We start from the raw sequence: 16,525 nt of genomic DNA, 5'->3' as shown, positions 1-16,525 counted from the left end.
ATCTATTTATTGATTTATTTTTGAAGTCTCCATCAATCCAGGTACTCACTTTTGAGCTTACAGGCATATAGTTCTGTCCTATTAGTGTTGATATGCAGTGAATACAGACAGTGCCAAACCCTGTCATCACATCAGGATGGCCCAGTGACATAGATATGAAGGAATTGCTACAGAAGCAAGAAAAGGGAGTCAACACAATTCACTTCTTTAAGTTACTTCAAAGTTTATTTGAAAAGGTAAATATTGAGGTATTCAAGATTTTTTTTTATTGACACATGAGTTTAAGAGCAGAGCATTCTAGGCAATGGTAAGAGCCTAAACACTAGAGCATTAAATTGGATGACCTAGTTAGGAAGTGACAAGAGGTTCATCAAAGTTGAATTTAGGATTATTAGAGAGAGAAAGTCAGACCATGCATTTAGTGACTTACATAAGGGATAAAAACTGAACTTTGTGAATTTTATGGGATCTTCACAAAACAATAACTAATGATTTACTCATCTAAGAGTAATTCTTATTTTTGGAGAATAATTCTAAAATGAGTGTGAAGAACTGTGTGAGTTAGGAAGAGAATGATGGTGTCCATGTATCTGCAAAAATAAAGTATTGCTCTAAAGATGGTGAACAACTCTAATTATGTGAGTCACAGGCAAATATATCCAAAAGTTTCTAAGTATTCATTTTTGCATCCACTAATGAGTCAAAAACTTAAGCATATAGTCTCAGAGTACCCAGTCACTAATATCTCAACGTCAAACATTGTATGAAACTGCAAATCTTTTCCTTTGCAGAAATCAAGACTGTTTATGCCTTATACACCTTTTAATTAAGTCTCACTATGCATAATGATTTAAGTTATTTACTTATTTATCATTAATCACTAGTTTTTAACAGGTCTAATTTGTTGCACTGGTATTGATAATGGAATCCATTGTCTACTATTGTCTAATATTCAATTAATTTAATAACTAATAATTATGATTTCAATATTCAGGGCTTTGTACCATGGTTTAGAAATAAAGTTTTGTTGTTTTTGTTGACCTGAGAAGTTTATAAAGGAATGGATTAGATATAAAAATAAGTAGAAAATTGCAATGCTTATCATAAAATACTATCATGTATACAAAAAGTTACATGTTTCTACTATTTATTGATAATAATTTCAAAATATACACTATTTTCCCCTTTAAACCAGTCTATTCTAAGAATCAGGTATTCAATTAAAAATAATTTTTATACTAGGAATAAAGATAAGAACCGTCTCCCAAATTGACCACTGTCCCTACACCACTGCATTCCACCTCCAGTGAAGATGTCCTGTAGGGTCATCTTCATGTGCTAAAGAAAGGCTGAAAGTTTTCCTAACATAGAGAAAGCCATGGTGATGGATGTACCATAGAGGATGTATGAAAGCTTGTTCTGAACCCGTTTTTCCAAAGCTAGAGTGCAAGCCTGAAAAGGTTCCTGAAAAGAAGAGAGAGAAGGTACTTGAAGAGAACAGGGAAAAGCTGAGATTGGCAAGGATCTTGACAACCTGCTGAGGATGAAGATGCCAAAGCAGACCAGGCCTAGGAAGCCAAAGGTGCTGGAGAGGCAGGAGAAGTGTGTGCATTTTTGATAACTATGTATTTCTGTGACTGTACAGATTGGAATATGATTGTTGATTAAGTTTCATAAAAATACAGAGTTTTGTTTACTTTTTTATGTGGTTAGTACATAGATGACTTTATTTGTTTGTTTATTTTTGATGGGGGTGGGGAACATTTGCTACTAATGTCTCCAAAGCTAGACTGATGCATAAGAAAGCACCTATTGTGGGTAGATTTGAGTCTTCCTCCTCTCTCCTCCCAGGGAGAGAGACCCCCCTTATACAGACACACTAACATCTTGTGGTAGTACTAATACCTTGTGGTTCCTTTACTAGATGGTGAATCTTCCAATCCTTAATTACATCATTTCCATTTCATTCCCCAAAGTCAAGATGGGCACGTGGAAAGTTGTTAAATAATATGTTAAATATCAGCCCTCACTCTAAAGTTATTTTTCTGTTCATAACATTAAATGACAACTTCAATGGGTTTATAGTGGCTTTCTGACTTGGGTAGCCCACTAAGGCAGGCAATATCATGATTTCTTATGAAATGTATCTTTAGTAAAACTGGACATAATGTGTCTTGAAAAAAAATTAAATTTTACATTTCCTAAAAACATGTGCTTTGATTTATTAAAATATGATTTGAATGTCATTAATTTGTAAATAGCTAGAATTATAAATATTCATTTAATTATCCCATGAAAATGGTATAATTCATTAAAACATTAGGGCATACGTATTATTTACAGGCAAAGATGGAAATCCAGCTAAAATATTGATTTTCTGACTCTGAGAGACACAATATAAAGGAAACCCTTGATATCAAATATAGAAGATGGTTACTGAAATGAGATCATTGGGCACATCTAAAATCTTTAAAAAAAGAAGGCACATGTTAATGAGTACATCAGTTCTGACTTTTCAGCTGCATATACACTTCTTAATTGATTTCTCTTTAGGCAAGAAACCTATTAATAAATTCAAGTTCTGAAATAGTTTGTTCCAAAAATATCTTCAGCAAAAGTATGGTTAAAAGAATATCCTACCAGGAATAGGGTAAGCCTGATGTTCATTCGCTGAAAAACAACATTAAAAAAAATTTGAAATAAAGAGACAATGCTTATAAAATGATTGCTTACATTTTCACTTTAATTTGATATATTCTACTTTACTTACAGTATGAAATTGAAGGTTCAAAGCCCCTTTTCAAAATATGCCTAATGATCTAAGAGAATACAAATTATCTATTGTAACAAGCTTAGTGTGCAGATTTGTGGTGTGATAACTGGAGGCAAGAGTGATCTTTTGATAATTCACTATTTACTTTTTTTTTTTATCTGTACAAAGTAAACAAGTTTATTGGGTTACACATAAAAAACATTGGAGAAATGACTACTCTTTTTTTTTCTTTTTTTTTACTTGTAAAATTTCTTTTTTTTTTATTGGTTGTTCAAAACATTACAAAGCTCTTGACATATCATGTTTCATACATTAGATTCAAGTTGGTTATGAACTCCCAATTTTACCCCATATACAGATTGCAGAATCACATCGGTTACACATCCATATTTTTACATAATGTCCTATTAGTAACTGTTGTATTCTGCTACCTTTCCTATCCTCTACTATCATAATTCACTATTTACTGACAGATCAAAAAATTTTGTTGAGAAAGTGGCCATTATTTTTTCAAAGATAAAGTCAAAGATCCTTGAGGGAAAAGCTGTAGCTGAACAAGTTGTATATGAACCCAATTCAAAGCAAGGAAACCAATACGATTCTAGATTACAAACAGTGCTATTAGGAGACAGATGCTTATTTATCCTAAATTTATTCTGTGGAATTTGAAATTACAAATAGATTGGGATAGAAGTGTGTATATGTTATTCAACTGAAAATAAAGATTTATAACTTAGGTAGTGAAATGGCTCCTTTTAGAAATGCTTTTACTGAAGGTTGCACAGAACCGAGGCTAATTACCTGATAGGGAGGAAAGAAGCCTGGCCTCCATAGCTAAAAAACAAACAAACAAACAAACAACAACAAACACACACACACACAAAAAAAGCAAGCAAATAAAAAAGTGAAACTGCTCAAGGAAGAAAAGACAAAGAAAAAAATGAAATAATCTTAAGGTAGAGAAAATGTATTAGAATGTGGTAGATAAAAAAATTCATCCATAGAGATGAAGCAGAAATTTAAATACACAACATAACAAATCTGAATAAAATACCAACTTCAGCTGGATCCTCAGAGCTAAGCTATTTCTTCCTTTAACTCCACACACTGTGTTGATATATATGCTTGGATGTGTCAGACAAATGAAGCATTCACATTGTTACACGTTTATACTTAAAAAGATGATTAAGTATTTTCCATGACCAAAGCACTTAATTGAGAAGTACTCAAATTGTTGAAAAGGAAAAAAAAAGAACAAAACATTGAGGAAAACATTTAATAATCTGGCTTTGAATTCTCTGTATGTTTAGATGAAACAAAGTTAGAATAATGCCCTAAGATTCCACAGGCTAAATTGAGAGTACTGTCATTCCTATAAACCACTCCCTGGGCATGAGAGTAACTGAAGGAGAATACCATCCCCCAATATGCACAGCAACTATCATGAGATGAGTAAAGCTAATGTAAATTTTAGTCCTACATTCAAAACAGATTTTCTCCTAAGAAAACAACTGGAATGAACTAAAATGATAAATTAAAAAAAAATGTCTACAATATGGTAAATTTATATATTAGACAAATTTTGAAAATGAAAATAATTTATACTAAACATATTTTATTTAAATGTTCTATTTGCTTGACTGTTATTCATGAAAGTACAAGAAACTATATAATAGACTTGATAAAAAATATTAGTATAAATCACAACAGATGAGGTCCCTAAGGCCAAAAGAGTGTTTCAACATAAAAATATTAAGCACAAAAATATTGCTTCTTATAGACATGATGGAGCAAACATATGTGTTAAACTAGATTTAACATTCTGGTTACTAAGTTTATTATATGGCACATACAGCACTTTCCTATTCTGCTCAATAATTTGGAGGTATTAAATAAAAGCGTCTAATTTTATTCCTTGTTTAACAAAATATTTCTCCTTTACTATTATGAGATGTCATATTGAACTGTTTTTTTTCTAGAATTTTTCTCAATAATGTAGCTTTGGATACATTTATGGAAAATTACTTGGTTATTTTATAATAACCTTGTGTTTTATTGAAATTATTTCTACTATTATTCTTCTTCAGTTGCAGCTTAAAACTGTTTGCATTATAATAATAATGGAATTTGATGGCAATGACTGCATCCCCATTTCATGGTTTCTGAACAGCTAAAGGGACTATAGTCCTATAGTTTCAAATTTGTGTTTCAGTGGTTAAAGGAAATGAAGCAGGTGGAGATGAAGAATGACTGAATTTAATGAGCGGGGCAATTAAGAGTTTCTAAAAGAAATAAGACTTCTGATGAACTTCACAATGGATAAAGAATGGGATCTCTGGCTAGTCCCAGTATTTACTAGGAAGAGGATAGCTAACCATTATTTAGCTTTGGGATGATTTGGCTTGTGCCCCTAGTAATCTGATCCCTTCTTATCTTCTTTTTTAAAGCATACCCTATAAGAAAAATATTGCATCCATATAAAGTAAAGAAACAACATAAAACATATAGAGAAAGGTAGTTCCATCCATCCCTTTCTTTCATGCTGCCCACTTGCTTCCACAGTTCTAGTATATCAAAAGTCATGTTTAAGAAATATGCTATCTTGCATGACACTTTAAAAGGTACTTCACCTTTTCAATATGCAACAAGTGAGAAGAGACCCCACTTACACAGTGAGCATTTTGAATGATCCAAAGAAACAGACAAATAAGTAGGGAGCAGATGAAGCCTACCTTGGCAAAGCTTTCCCTGACTCTTGGATCCATGATGGGTACCATGTTTCAATTTCATCTGTTCTTTTAGAGAATAGTTATGAAGGTTCAGGACGACTGTAGTTATTGTTGGCTGACAACCTGTTGACATTCAAGGTTTAACCTTGCAGTGAGGAAGAATTTTCACAACTATGTTTTTTGATTAAACAAAAAAAAACAAGGAAAATAAAACCAAACAAACTTTTGTTTTGCTTTGACAAAACCTGAATCAATGAACAAACATCCTCAAGAAAGAAAGGGATACCCAAGTGTCCCTAGTGTCTCTCTCCCCAGATTTCAACCAGTATCAGAGCCATTTGCAATTAGTTCTTTGTATAGTTTGTAGCATGGATTTCTTGGCAGCTAACTAATATCTATAAATCCAGCTTCTCCAGAGACTTTAATTTTGTACTATGGTAAACCGAGTTGCTGAATTTGCAAAATTTATCATCCTCAGGGGCAAGTTCCTGGTGTGTGTATGTGGGGGGCAAACTCTTGGTTACATAGAGTTCACTTTGTTTCTGTATTGAACCACCAAGATCTATGCTAGAAATCTGGCTTCCTGAGAACTCAAAGCAGAAATTTCCAGCAGGGGTTTTGTGCCCTTCTAATCACATAGTCTAGCCAGGCTGTATCACTCGGTATGCCAGATAAAAACCATGAATAAAGTGACCCTGGAGATTTCCAGGAAAATTTCAAATTTCAGATAGCACATCATAAATCCTTCTGACCTTGGCCGAGAATCAAGACTGGACATCCAGACCTCCCCAGTGATAAAGACTGGGCTTTTAAAGTCCAGTTATAAATCAATTCTTATTGCATAAGTGACTGATAGTTTGTAAGTTAAAATTGTGCCAAATATATTACCCATTTGGGAGAAATCTTAGTATTCTCTCTGCACTATCAATTTGACAAGGTTATAATTACTGTTACAAACATTATAAATAAATTTCAACTTGTACTCTTACCTTGAGAAAACAAATGCCATATATATACACATTAATATAGTTATACCATAAACTTTTAGGTTTTAGAGCATTTTAATCAGCATTTATTTTCCTTTAAATGTTTTGAGTTATAAATGCAACATTTATGATTACTATGTCTCTCATGTACAATGATGTGTCTTCCCAAAATTCATATGTTGAAAGCATGATTCTCAAATAATAGCATTAGGATGTGGCTCTTTAGGAACTAATGATAATGTCATGAAGGAAGAATTACCATGAATGAGACTGATGCAGAGAGATCCCTCATCTTTTCCACCAAGTGAGGACACAGCTAAAAGGCATCATCTATTAGCCAGAAAGTAGACCTTCACCAAATATGAAATTGCCCTGTGCCTTGCTCTCAGCTGTCAGTCTAAACTGGGAGAAATTAATTTCTATTGTTTATAAGCTACCCAGCTGATGTTATTTTCTTATTGCAGACCAACCATACTAAGACAATAATGGATATACTTACTTAGTCAAATTAGATCTGCATTAATTGAAAAGTGCCGAATACACAATAATTTGTGTTTAGTAGTTTATTTTAAACATAAAATAGTAGTTTATTTAAAACATAATTTTAAACATTGTTTTTAATCATTTTTTTCTTTTCCTATTTTTGGGGCACGAGGGTACCAAGGATTGAAATCTGGGGCACTCGACCACTGAACCACAAATCTTATTTTGTATGTTTATTTAGAGACAGGGTCTCACTGACTTGCTTAGTGCCTTGCCATTGTGGAGGCTGGTATTGAACTTGCAATCCTCCTACCTTGGCCACCTGAGCTGCTGGGATTACAGGCATGTGCCAACAATCAATAATATGAGGAGAGAGTCCACAGAGTGGGAGAACGTCTTTACTATATGTACATCAGATAGAGCAAAAATTTCTTTTTTTTTAATTTTTATTGGTTGTTCACAACATTACAAAGCTCTTGACATATCATACTTCATACATTAGATTGAAGTGGGTTATGAACCCCCAATTTTACCCCAAATGCAGATTGCAGAATCACGCAACAATTTCTAAAATATAAAGAACTCCAAATACTTAACACCAAAAAAAATCAATAAATGGGCTAAGGAACTGAGCAGATACCTCTCAGAAGATACACAATCAATCAAAAAATATGAAAAAAATATTCAACTACTCTAACAATTAGAGAAATGCAAATCAAAACTACTCTAAGACTTCATCTCACTCCAGTCGGAATGGCAATTATCAAGAATACAAGCAGTAATAAGTGTTAGGATGTGGGGAACAGGCACACTCATACATTGCTGGTGGGACTGCAAATTGGTGCAGCCAATATGGAAAGCAATATAGAGATTCCTTAGAGAACTTGGAATGGAACCACCAGTTGACCCAGCTATTCCACTCCTCGGTCTTTACCAAAAGAACTTAAAATCAGCATACTATAGTGACACAGTCACAACAATGTTTATAGCAATTCAATTTACAATAGCTGAACTATCAAACTAGCTTAGATGACCTTCAATAGATGAATGGATAAAGAAACATTCTATATATACATAATGGAATATCACTCAGCATTAAAAGAGAATAAAATTATCGTATTTGCAGGTAAATGGATGGAGTTGGAGAATATCACGCTAAGCAAAGTAAGCCAATCCCCAAAAACTAAAGGCCAAATGTTCTCTTTGATAAGTGGATGCTGATCCATAATGGCAGTGGGGCATGGAAAGAATGGAGGAAATGTGATAAAGCAAAGGGGAGGGCGGGGAAGGGAGGGGAATGAGGATTAGGAAAGATGGTAGAATGAGATGGACATCATTACCTGAAGTACATGTATGACTGCTCATATGGTACAACTCTACATTGTGTGCAACCAGAGAAATGAAAATTTGTGCTCCATTTGTGTACAATGTATTGAAGTGCATTATGTTGTCATATATATCTAATTAGAACAAATAAATTTTTTAAAAAGGATAGTAGAAAATATACCACCTTATCCAATTTACTTGTGGTAAAAATATACCCTAACTTTGAAAAAATATATGTATGTATATAAATTTAATTTTAATTATACATGTCATTACAGAATAGGTGTACATCTATTGCTAAAATGACTCCAGTAAATTCAGTCTGGCTGTGATTTTTTTTATGCACAAGCATCTCTACATTTGGAACCATATGAATAATTCCTCTGAAATTGTGTTTTAAATAAAATATTTTAATATGTTTGATTTAAAAAAATCATCATCAAAAAATGCATCAGACAACTCAAAACTAAATATGTATATCAAATACTCATTGATTTAAAATATAAGCTAAACTCAACAGCCATTGGGAGGTTTAGAAATAAAAGTGAAATCTGGAAATCACTGCAGAAAACAACTGAATGCTATTATTACTGGTGAACTACTATAAGAGATATTTGGATTTATGCCGTTTAATTGAAAAGCCTCAGAGGTAAGTTTCTTTAAAAGCAAACATATCCCTGAAAATTGATTACTTCAAGTATATCGAAAACAAAACATTTGGCAGATTTACCTCGTTATGTTGAGTACCTTCTAGTTTTTAGTTCTGACAGGTTATTTTTATGGAAATAATGCTGCTATTTGACTTGAAATACTTGAAAAAATTTATATGCTCTGGTTAAAGAGATAAATAAAAAATGAAATTTGTGTTGAACTTCTTTACAAAAATAATGTCACTAAATTTCAGTAAACTGATACATTAGATGCCAACATGCAGAGTATTTCTTATCTTCCTAATACAAGAATAAAAAATTATAAATTTTAAGGAAATAATACACATTTTATTCAATAACATTCAATTGCTTAATCTCTAAAGAATGCTTTGAAATACATAATTATTTTTAAAACCAACATTTAATGCAACCAATTTATTTTCTTTTCATGAAAAGTTGAAAGAAACAAATCTCAGAAGAGTTTTGGAACATTCAAAATGGTTTTCATCCATTTATAGTTCTATTGTTGCTATGTCAATGGAAATGTATTTCAAGTTTAAGTAACAAGCCTCATGAATGAGTCAGATGCTAAGCGAGGATTAGCGTTTGCTGGGTTGTGATTTAGCCTATAAGGAAAAAGTGCCTCTAGAGGAGACACACAAGGAAAGCAAAAGTAGGGGCTTTAAAGTCATTATTCTACTACTAATTTTTTTTCTATTCAATGCATCAAGTAATATATTTTAAAATATTTACAATTGGTAAAATTGTAGTAATATATTAACTCATTTAAATTGCAACAATGTAAAGAAATTATAGTTATGGTCTCCTTTTAACATAGCATTTTCATTTGCTTTCTTTGAAACTGAGTTTTATTAAATAAGCTTTTAAAATAAGACAGAAAAAAGAAAATTCTAAAAAATTAGCTAAACAGAGAAATAGAGTCACCTTTCTTTTACTTCTAGGATACTCCTAAATATTTGTTATTATCACACCATAGTAAAAGATTCCAGCACTATGAGACAACATCCAAACTCAGTGAAGAAAATATATTCATAATCAATAAGTAATAATAATAGCAGTAGCACTGCACTCAGAACATACCTTAACAAAAATCCTGTTTTAAACACCCCAAACTAAACAATGAAGAACAGTTACTTTGTTATTCTCATTTTCAATGTCAATGATAACATTTTTAAAAGTTTTGAAACTTTTCCCATTAAAACAAATGAGGTTAAGTTAGCATTTCACTTATTTCAGAGACGTTAGTTTCATAGTCCCTAAATTTTTCACATGTGAGTTTGTGTGTGTGTGTGTGTGTGTGTGTGTGTGTGTGTGTGTTCATGTGCATGTACACAAAGAGGCAGGAAATAAGATTGGGTCTAATAAGAGTCTTTTGTTACATATACTTTCAACAACACTGTTCAATTTTTTTGGCATTCTCTTAGTTATAGATGGACATACATATCTTTATTTACTTTTATGTGGTGCTGAGGATCAAACCCAGTGTCTCACACATGTGAGGCAGGCACTTTACTAGTGAGCTACAGTCCCAGCCCCAGCATGGTTCAATTAAATTCGATTTTTAAGTTGAAAAATTATAAAATAGCTAATTGCTATACCAAATTCATCTCTCAATCCAGAACTCTCTCATAAATTTCAGGCTGACGTATTTCTTTGTAAAGTTAACACATGTAAAATATAAGGAATTATTTTAAATGCTAAAAGAAATAATACTAGTTGACATGAAAAACAGTGGAAAAATGGTTTGCTATTTTAAGTATGATGTTCAAGAAAGATTAGCTGACAGTGCAGAAAATGAAAATGCAGTATCAAAATGAAGACATAGATTTTGAAGATGTTCATACTCATTGAACATCAGATAGAGTGCTAGCCAATCAGTTGGATTTACTGTCATACACTGCACAGTGACATTTTGGTCAAGGACAGACCACATATACAATGTATATACCATAAGCCTAGATGTGGTAGACTATGCTATCTAGGTTTGTGTAAGGAAATACCGATATTTGTGCAATGACAAAATTGCCTAATGACACATTTCTTAGAGTGAACCTCTGTTGTGGAGTAATGCATAACTGTACATACTTTGAATGTCAAAGACAGAAATTTGGATTCTTTATTATAGGTGGCATTGAAGTCATGAATGTAAATGAAAGCAAGGAAATTATTATATGTAGAAAGAGGTGATCATGGCTCTGAACCCTGGGATATTTTGATACTTCAACATCAAGAATATGAGATAAATTTAGCAAAGGATAATAAAAATCAGAAACCAGTGAGGTAGCAGGAAAATTAGGGTAATGTGTTATATCTATAACCAAGTGAAGAAAAGTTTTCAAGAAATGAAGTAACATGCTGTGTCAAATAGTTCTGTTGACTCAGATGAGATTACATCTTAGTCACCACTGATTTGATGCTTTGGAGAGAATTGTTGAGACAGTTACTAAAAATGTAAGATTAAAAAAAATATTTAAAGTGAGATATTTAATGTTATTCTTTTTGTCATTTAAACTATTTTAAAATCAGATAATGTTTTCTTTCTAAAAATATTTTAATTGACAAATAATAATTATATTTATATATGTATATATGATGCAACATGGTATTTTGACAGATGTATATAATGTAGAATAATTAAGGTAATGAATAAATCCATCACCTTGTATACTTAACTTTTTTTGTAATGATAACACTTAACCCCTTCTCTTTTAGCAATTTCAAAACATATACCTTTCATGATCATCACCATTCTGTGCTAAAGCTTATTCTCATCTAACTGAAACTTTGCACATTTGATCCACTTGGTGTGCCAATGCAATCTTCTCAGGTGTGTTTGGGGCCATCATGTAAAATTCCAGATATGAGACAATATTTGAAATGTGCCTTGGAAAATAAAAATTATTTTAGCATACAGTTACTGTGTAGGTATAAGCAAAGGAACAATTAATGTGAAAAGAGTATAAGAAGTAGTGGTTGTGATAGACTGTCTGCAAAGACAGGTAGCTCCTGTCTTTTTCGTTTTTTTCTTCTTTCTCTGTGTCTACAGTATGCTGCTGCTTCCATCAAGAGATGGAGTCTATTACTCCACCCTGCTGACTTGTCTTGCAATGTTAGTCATCATGTAAAAATATTTGAAGTCCGCTGCTATGGAGAGAAGACACATGGAAGAAGAGAAGATATTTCTTGTAATTTTAGTAGATTTCAGAAGGATGTGAGATTACAAAAGAAGAGCAGCCAGTCTTCAGAATTTAGCCACCATAAATAACTACAAACATGAGTAAAGCCATGGAAATAATTGACTCAGAGATTAATTCTGAACTATATTAAAATGTTGTTTGGATCATGATGAGCTTTGAAGTTATTTTTCAGGAAAAATGAGACAATTATTCCAGGGAATTACCCTCTAACCAATATATCTGTTTATGAAATATTGAGCTAAAATATCCTGTATTATATGACAGGGAGAAAAAAATTTCAATAAAAAAATAAAACAAGCAGAAGAAGCCTAATTATTTTAAATTTGTTATATTGTCCTCTTTAGGACAACAGCATTAAAAAATACTGCACACAAAAAAGGGTATAATTAAAGCTTGACATCCATGTAGCTAGGGAAAACAAAACAAATTGAACTCTTACATATGTAAAGTTTTTCAGCTTTCTTAGATAAAATAAACCCCTTTGTTATTGTCAAGTACATGATTTCTCTGTATAAGCAGAGAAGCAACTCAAGTTGATCATTCATACAGATAATAGAAAAAATGAAAATTTCATTATACAAAAGAAGAGAGTGTATTTCTTGTAATTTTAGTAGATTTTATCAAGCTAAGTTTATTGAATGGCATTGTACAAGTTAACTTTTGAGAAAATTTCTTTTATTTTCACTTTTCATTATATAAGGTGGCTCTTCTCCAAAACTGAAAACAGTATTGTTTTGCTTCACAGCATGTTGGACTGATATTTAACTCTACTTCTTGAAAGTATATTATTTCCTCTAATTGTATAGCTCTCAAGCTTGCAATTTTTATTTGTTATTAAGTCATGTGTCTTGTTGAACAGCAAGGTTAATCATAATCACAATGTAGACTTTTGTTGGTTTTGTATAGCATCCCTGTGTTATCTCAAAAAAATCTTTTTAAAAATAATGTGGAAACTTACACTGAAGTGATCATCTAACAAGGGGAAAAATCAATGAGAAATGAGAAAAACATCATGTTTCATTTTTACCCCAGACTCAATGTTCCCAACATGTTCTGACAGTTGGTTTTTTGTTTTGAACAAATAGAGCCTCTATGCAGAAAAGAGCTCAATGGAATAAAAATATAAGTTAACTTTAGTACAATTTTTATAAATCAATCTAATCTTTCTTGTAAGGAACAACTGACTCACTTCACTCAGGTGTGTTAAACTAGGCCACCTCATAGTAAATTGTCGTTTTCACCAAAGAAGTGGCAATAGAATGATGTTAGGATCTCTGTAAACATGGTATCTGTAAGGAGAACAAAATTAGGAAGTTAATTTCTTTGATCATCTGAAAATAAGCTGAGAGCTTGGGCAACATTTAGGGGAACAGGAAAACTCAGGTGCACTGTCCTCTGCATGATATCTCTCATGTTCCCGAAGAAGGATATTTCAAACAGAACACCTTGTATAATTAATGAACACAGTTTAAAAATTTTTCTGTGTTTTTCCTATGAGCTATTTAGTGCTTATTTCCCAGATAGCTGCACTTTTCTACAGTCAAAACCAATCCGTAATTTTTTTTTTAATAATGAATGACTTTGTTCTTGCCAGGACAGGGGTTGTCAGAATGGAAACTCATCATTCTGATACCCCTTGATACTATACATGCATCTAGGTTACCAAGGAAATGTGCTTTTCCATTATCAACACTGGGCATCAGATGCTATGTGGGAATGTTTTGTGGTGGGTTGCTTGGAGTTGGCAACATTGCTCATAAGTCACATCTCTAGCAGAGATGAATATGATGTGTTCTCTTATAGTCTAAAATGAGATAATCTATTCATCATTCATTTTAGCTGACAAAGTTATATAAAAATTATAAAATCATAAAATGAAATCATTTTAGTGATTAGCAAATACATCAATTGGTTATTTCCTTTTTGTTCATAGCTTATCTATTTACAGAGAGAGAGAGAGAGAGAGAGAGAGAGAGAGAGAGAGAGGAAGAGAATGAGAAATAATTAATTATGTTACTATATAGTACATGCTAGGTCTTAGAGATGATCACAAACAATGCCATTTTCTTTAATCTCAACAAAGACATTTCATGCACTAAAAAATCTCCTGTTTCTTTGGGGTATAAAAACTGATGATAAAAATTAACAGGTCATTTCATTAAAAAAATCCTTGTTATTTCCAGTGTCACATTGTCTGTTTCCCTTTTATGCCCTCAGTTTCCCCAGCACTGTTCCACATTCCCACAAGGTCATAATAACCTTGGAACTTAGAGTATACCTCACTCTAGTTTTATTATTTTTAACAGTCCCTGACCTAATTGCTTACACTAAGCTTTGCCACTCATTCTCATAGTGACTTCTATGTCCTAAACACCTATTGGAATATTTAATCTCAATCCCTTCGTAATATCTATTGGCTAATCTTCAGTCATTTTTCTTAGACTAGGCCATCTCCCTTTTCTCTGTCATATTCAGATCTATTATGATTGATCTTCCAAACTGATATCACATATTATGACATATATAAGCATTTCCTTGAGATTTTTGTCTGATTTGCATCATCTTGGTAATTATTACCTTACAATACTTATATTTGAAAAGTATATCCTATATGGGCAACAATTAATATTTTCTATGATTTCAAAACTTTAGAATATGCTTTCCAGTGCAGTACCCTCTAACCACATGGGCTGTTGAGTACCTGAAATGTGTTAATCAAATTGAGATCTATAAGCATAAAATACACGGTGGAGTTCAAAATGTCATTAAAGTTAAAACAAAGTAAAATATTTTATTTATATTTTTATAGTTTACATGTTCAAATATTTGTTTGATTGAATATATTGTTACATTTTTCCTATTTATTTTATCTTTTTGATGTCACTGGCAAAAATTTAACATTACATATGCAATTTTTTGTGTGTGTGTGTGGCTCATATTTATATAGAGTTTCACATTAAGGTTTACTTCAAATCACAAAAGGCACATATGGTACTGGCTATCACAGAAACAAAGAGAAATAAGTGAGACTGAAGGGATAAAATTAGAGAGGAGAAACATTTGGGTCTTTTGCAATTCAAAATTACTTGTAAGTGCTGGGAGAGTTTGAAGTAACTTTTCAAGTAACAGATTATAAACATGTAAATATTTATGATTGCTTTCTTTACACTATAATTATGGAGACAAGGAAGGGTTTATATTATCAAACTAGCCCCTAGTATATAATATTTTCTCAATAAATGTGCACCTACTGAATCAGAGTAAATGTAGCATGAATAAATTCATGAGATATAAGATTTGAGTAGTATTAAATTGAATAGTTTGGCCTAAAGCTGCTTCATAATATAGTTCAAATTTGACCTAAAAATATCTCTGTGCATAATTGACTGCAACCTAACATATGTGTGAGCAAACTATGACCTACTCTTGCAACAAGTAGCTGACTCTCAGCCAATAACAAGTGGTCAACTGTCCAAATCACGTTCACATAAGACAGACAGAAGCTATAAACTAACTCCAATAACCCTCCAGGCTGTCCTTGTAACTTAATTTTGTAATTACTTTGTTTTATCTGCCTATAAATACACCCTATCTTTGTTGGTAGGGAGGTTCATTCTGAACCAACTTTGGTCCACACTACTACCCAATTCTAGAGTCATAAATAAAAGCATTTTGGATCTGTAAAACTGAGTATGTTTTACTTTTTTGTTTTAATAATAGTAAGAGGTCAAATATTATAATGTAAAACTCTCATTATTCCCCAAATCTACCCCTCTCAGTAATAGTGACACTTTCCTACCACATATTCAAGCCAAAAGTGAACTGGTCTTTTTTCTTCATTTCAGTCATTACCCACCTATCTTATCCCTAAGTCTGTGGGCTTTAACTCCAAATACAGCCCGTCCAGAGACTTCTTTCAATTTCTTCTGCTAAAGTTATAAGTCATCATTTCAGTCTGAAACTCTGGTTTCCATATTGTCCTCTTAAATTTATTCTCCACAAAGCAGCCAGAGTGATCATTAACTGTTTATGTATTATTTAAAACCCTATAATGACTTGATATTGAATTTAGTTTAATATCCAGATTCTTTTTCCTAGCTCTCAAAGTACTACAAATCCTATTATCTAACTAATTCTATATCCTCAGGCTTATCTCTGTCTCATTTCCTATGTTCCAGCTACATGAATTTCTGTGTTTCCTAAATATTCTTTTTTAAAACTTTGTTTTTATTAGTGACACATGATAATAGAATGTATTTTGACATATTATACATATATGGAGTATAACTTCTCATTCTTCTGGTTGAAAATGGTGTAGAATTACACTGGTCATGCAATCATATATGCACATAGGATAGTA

The sequence above is a fragment of the Spermophilus citellus genome (assembly GCF_964194105.1).
Source record: "Spermophilus citellus genome assembly, chromosome: 4".
NCBI lineage: Eukaryota > Metazoa > Chordata > Mammalia > Rodentia > Sciuridae > Spermophilus > Spermophilus citellus.
This window is presented reverse-complemented; position numbering follows the sequence as displayed.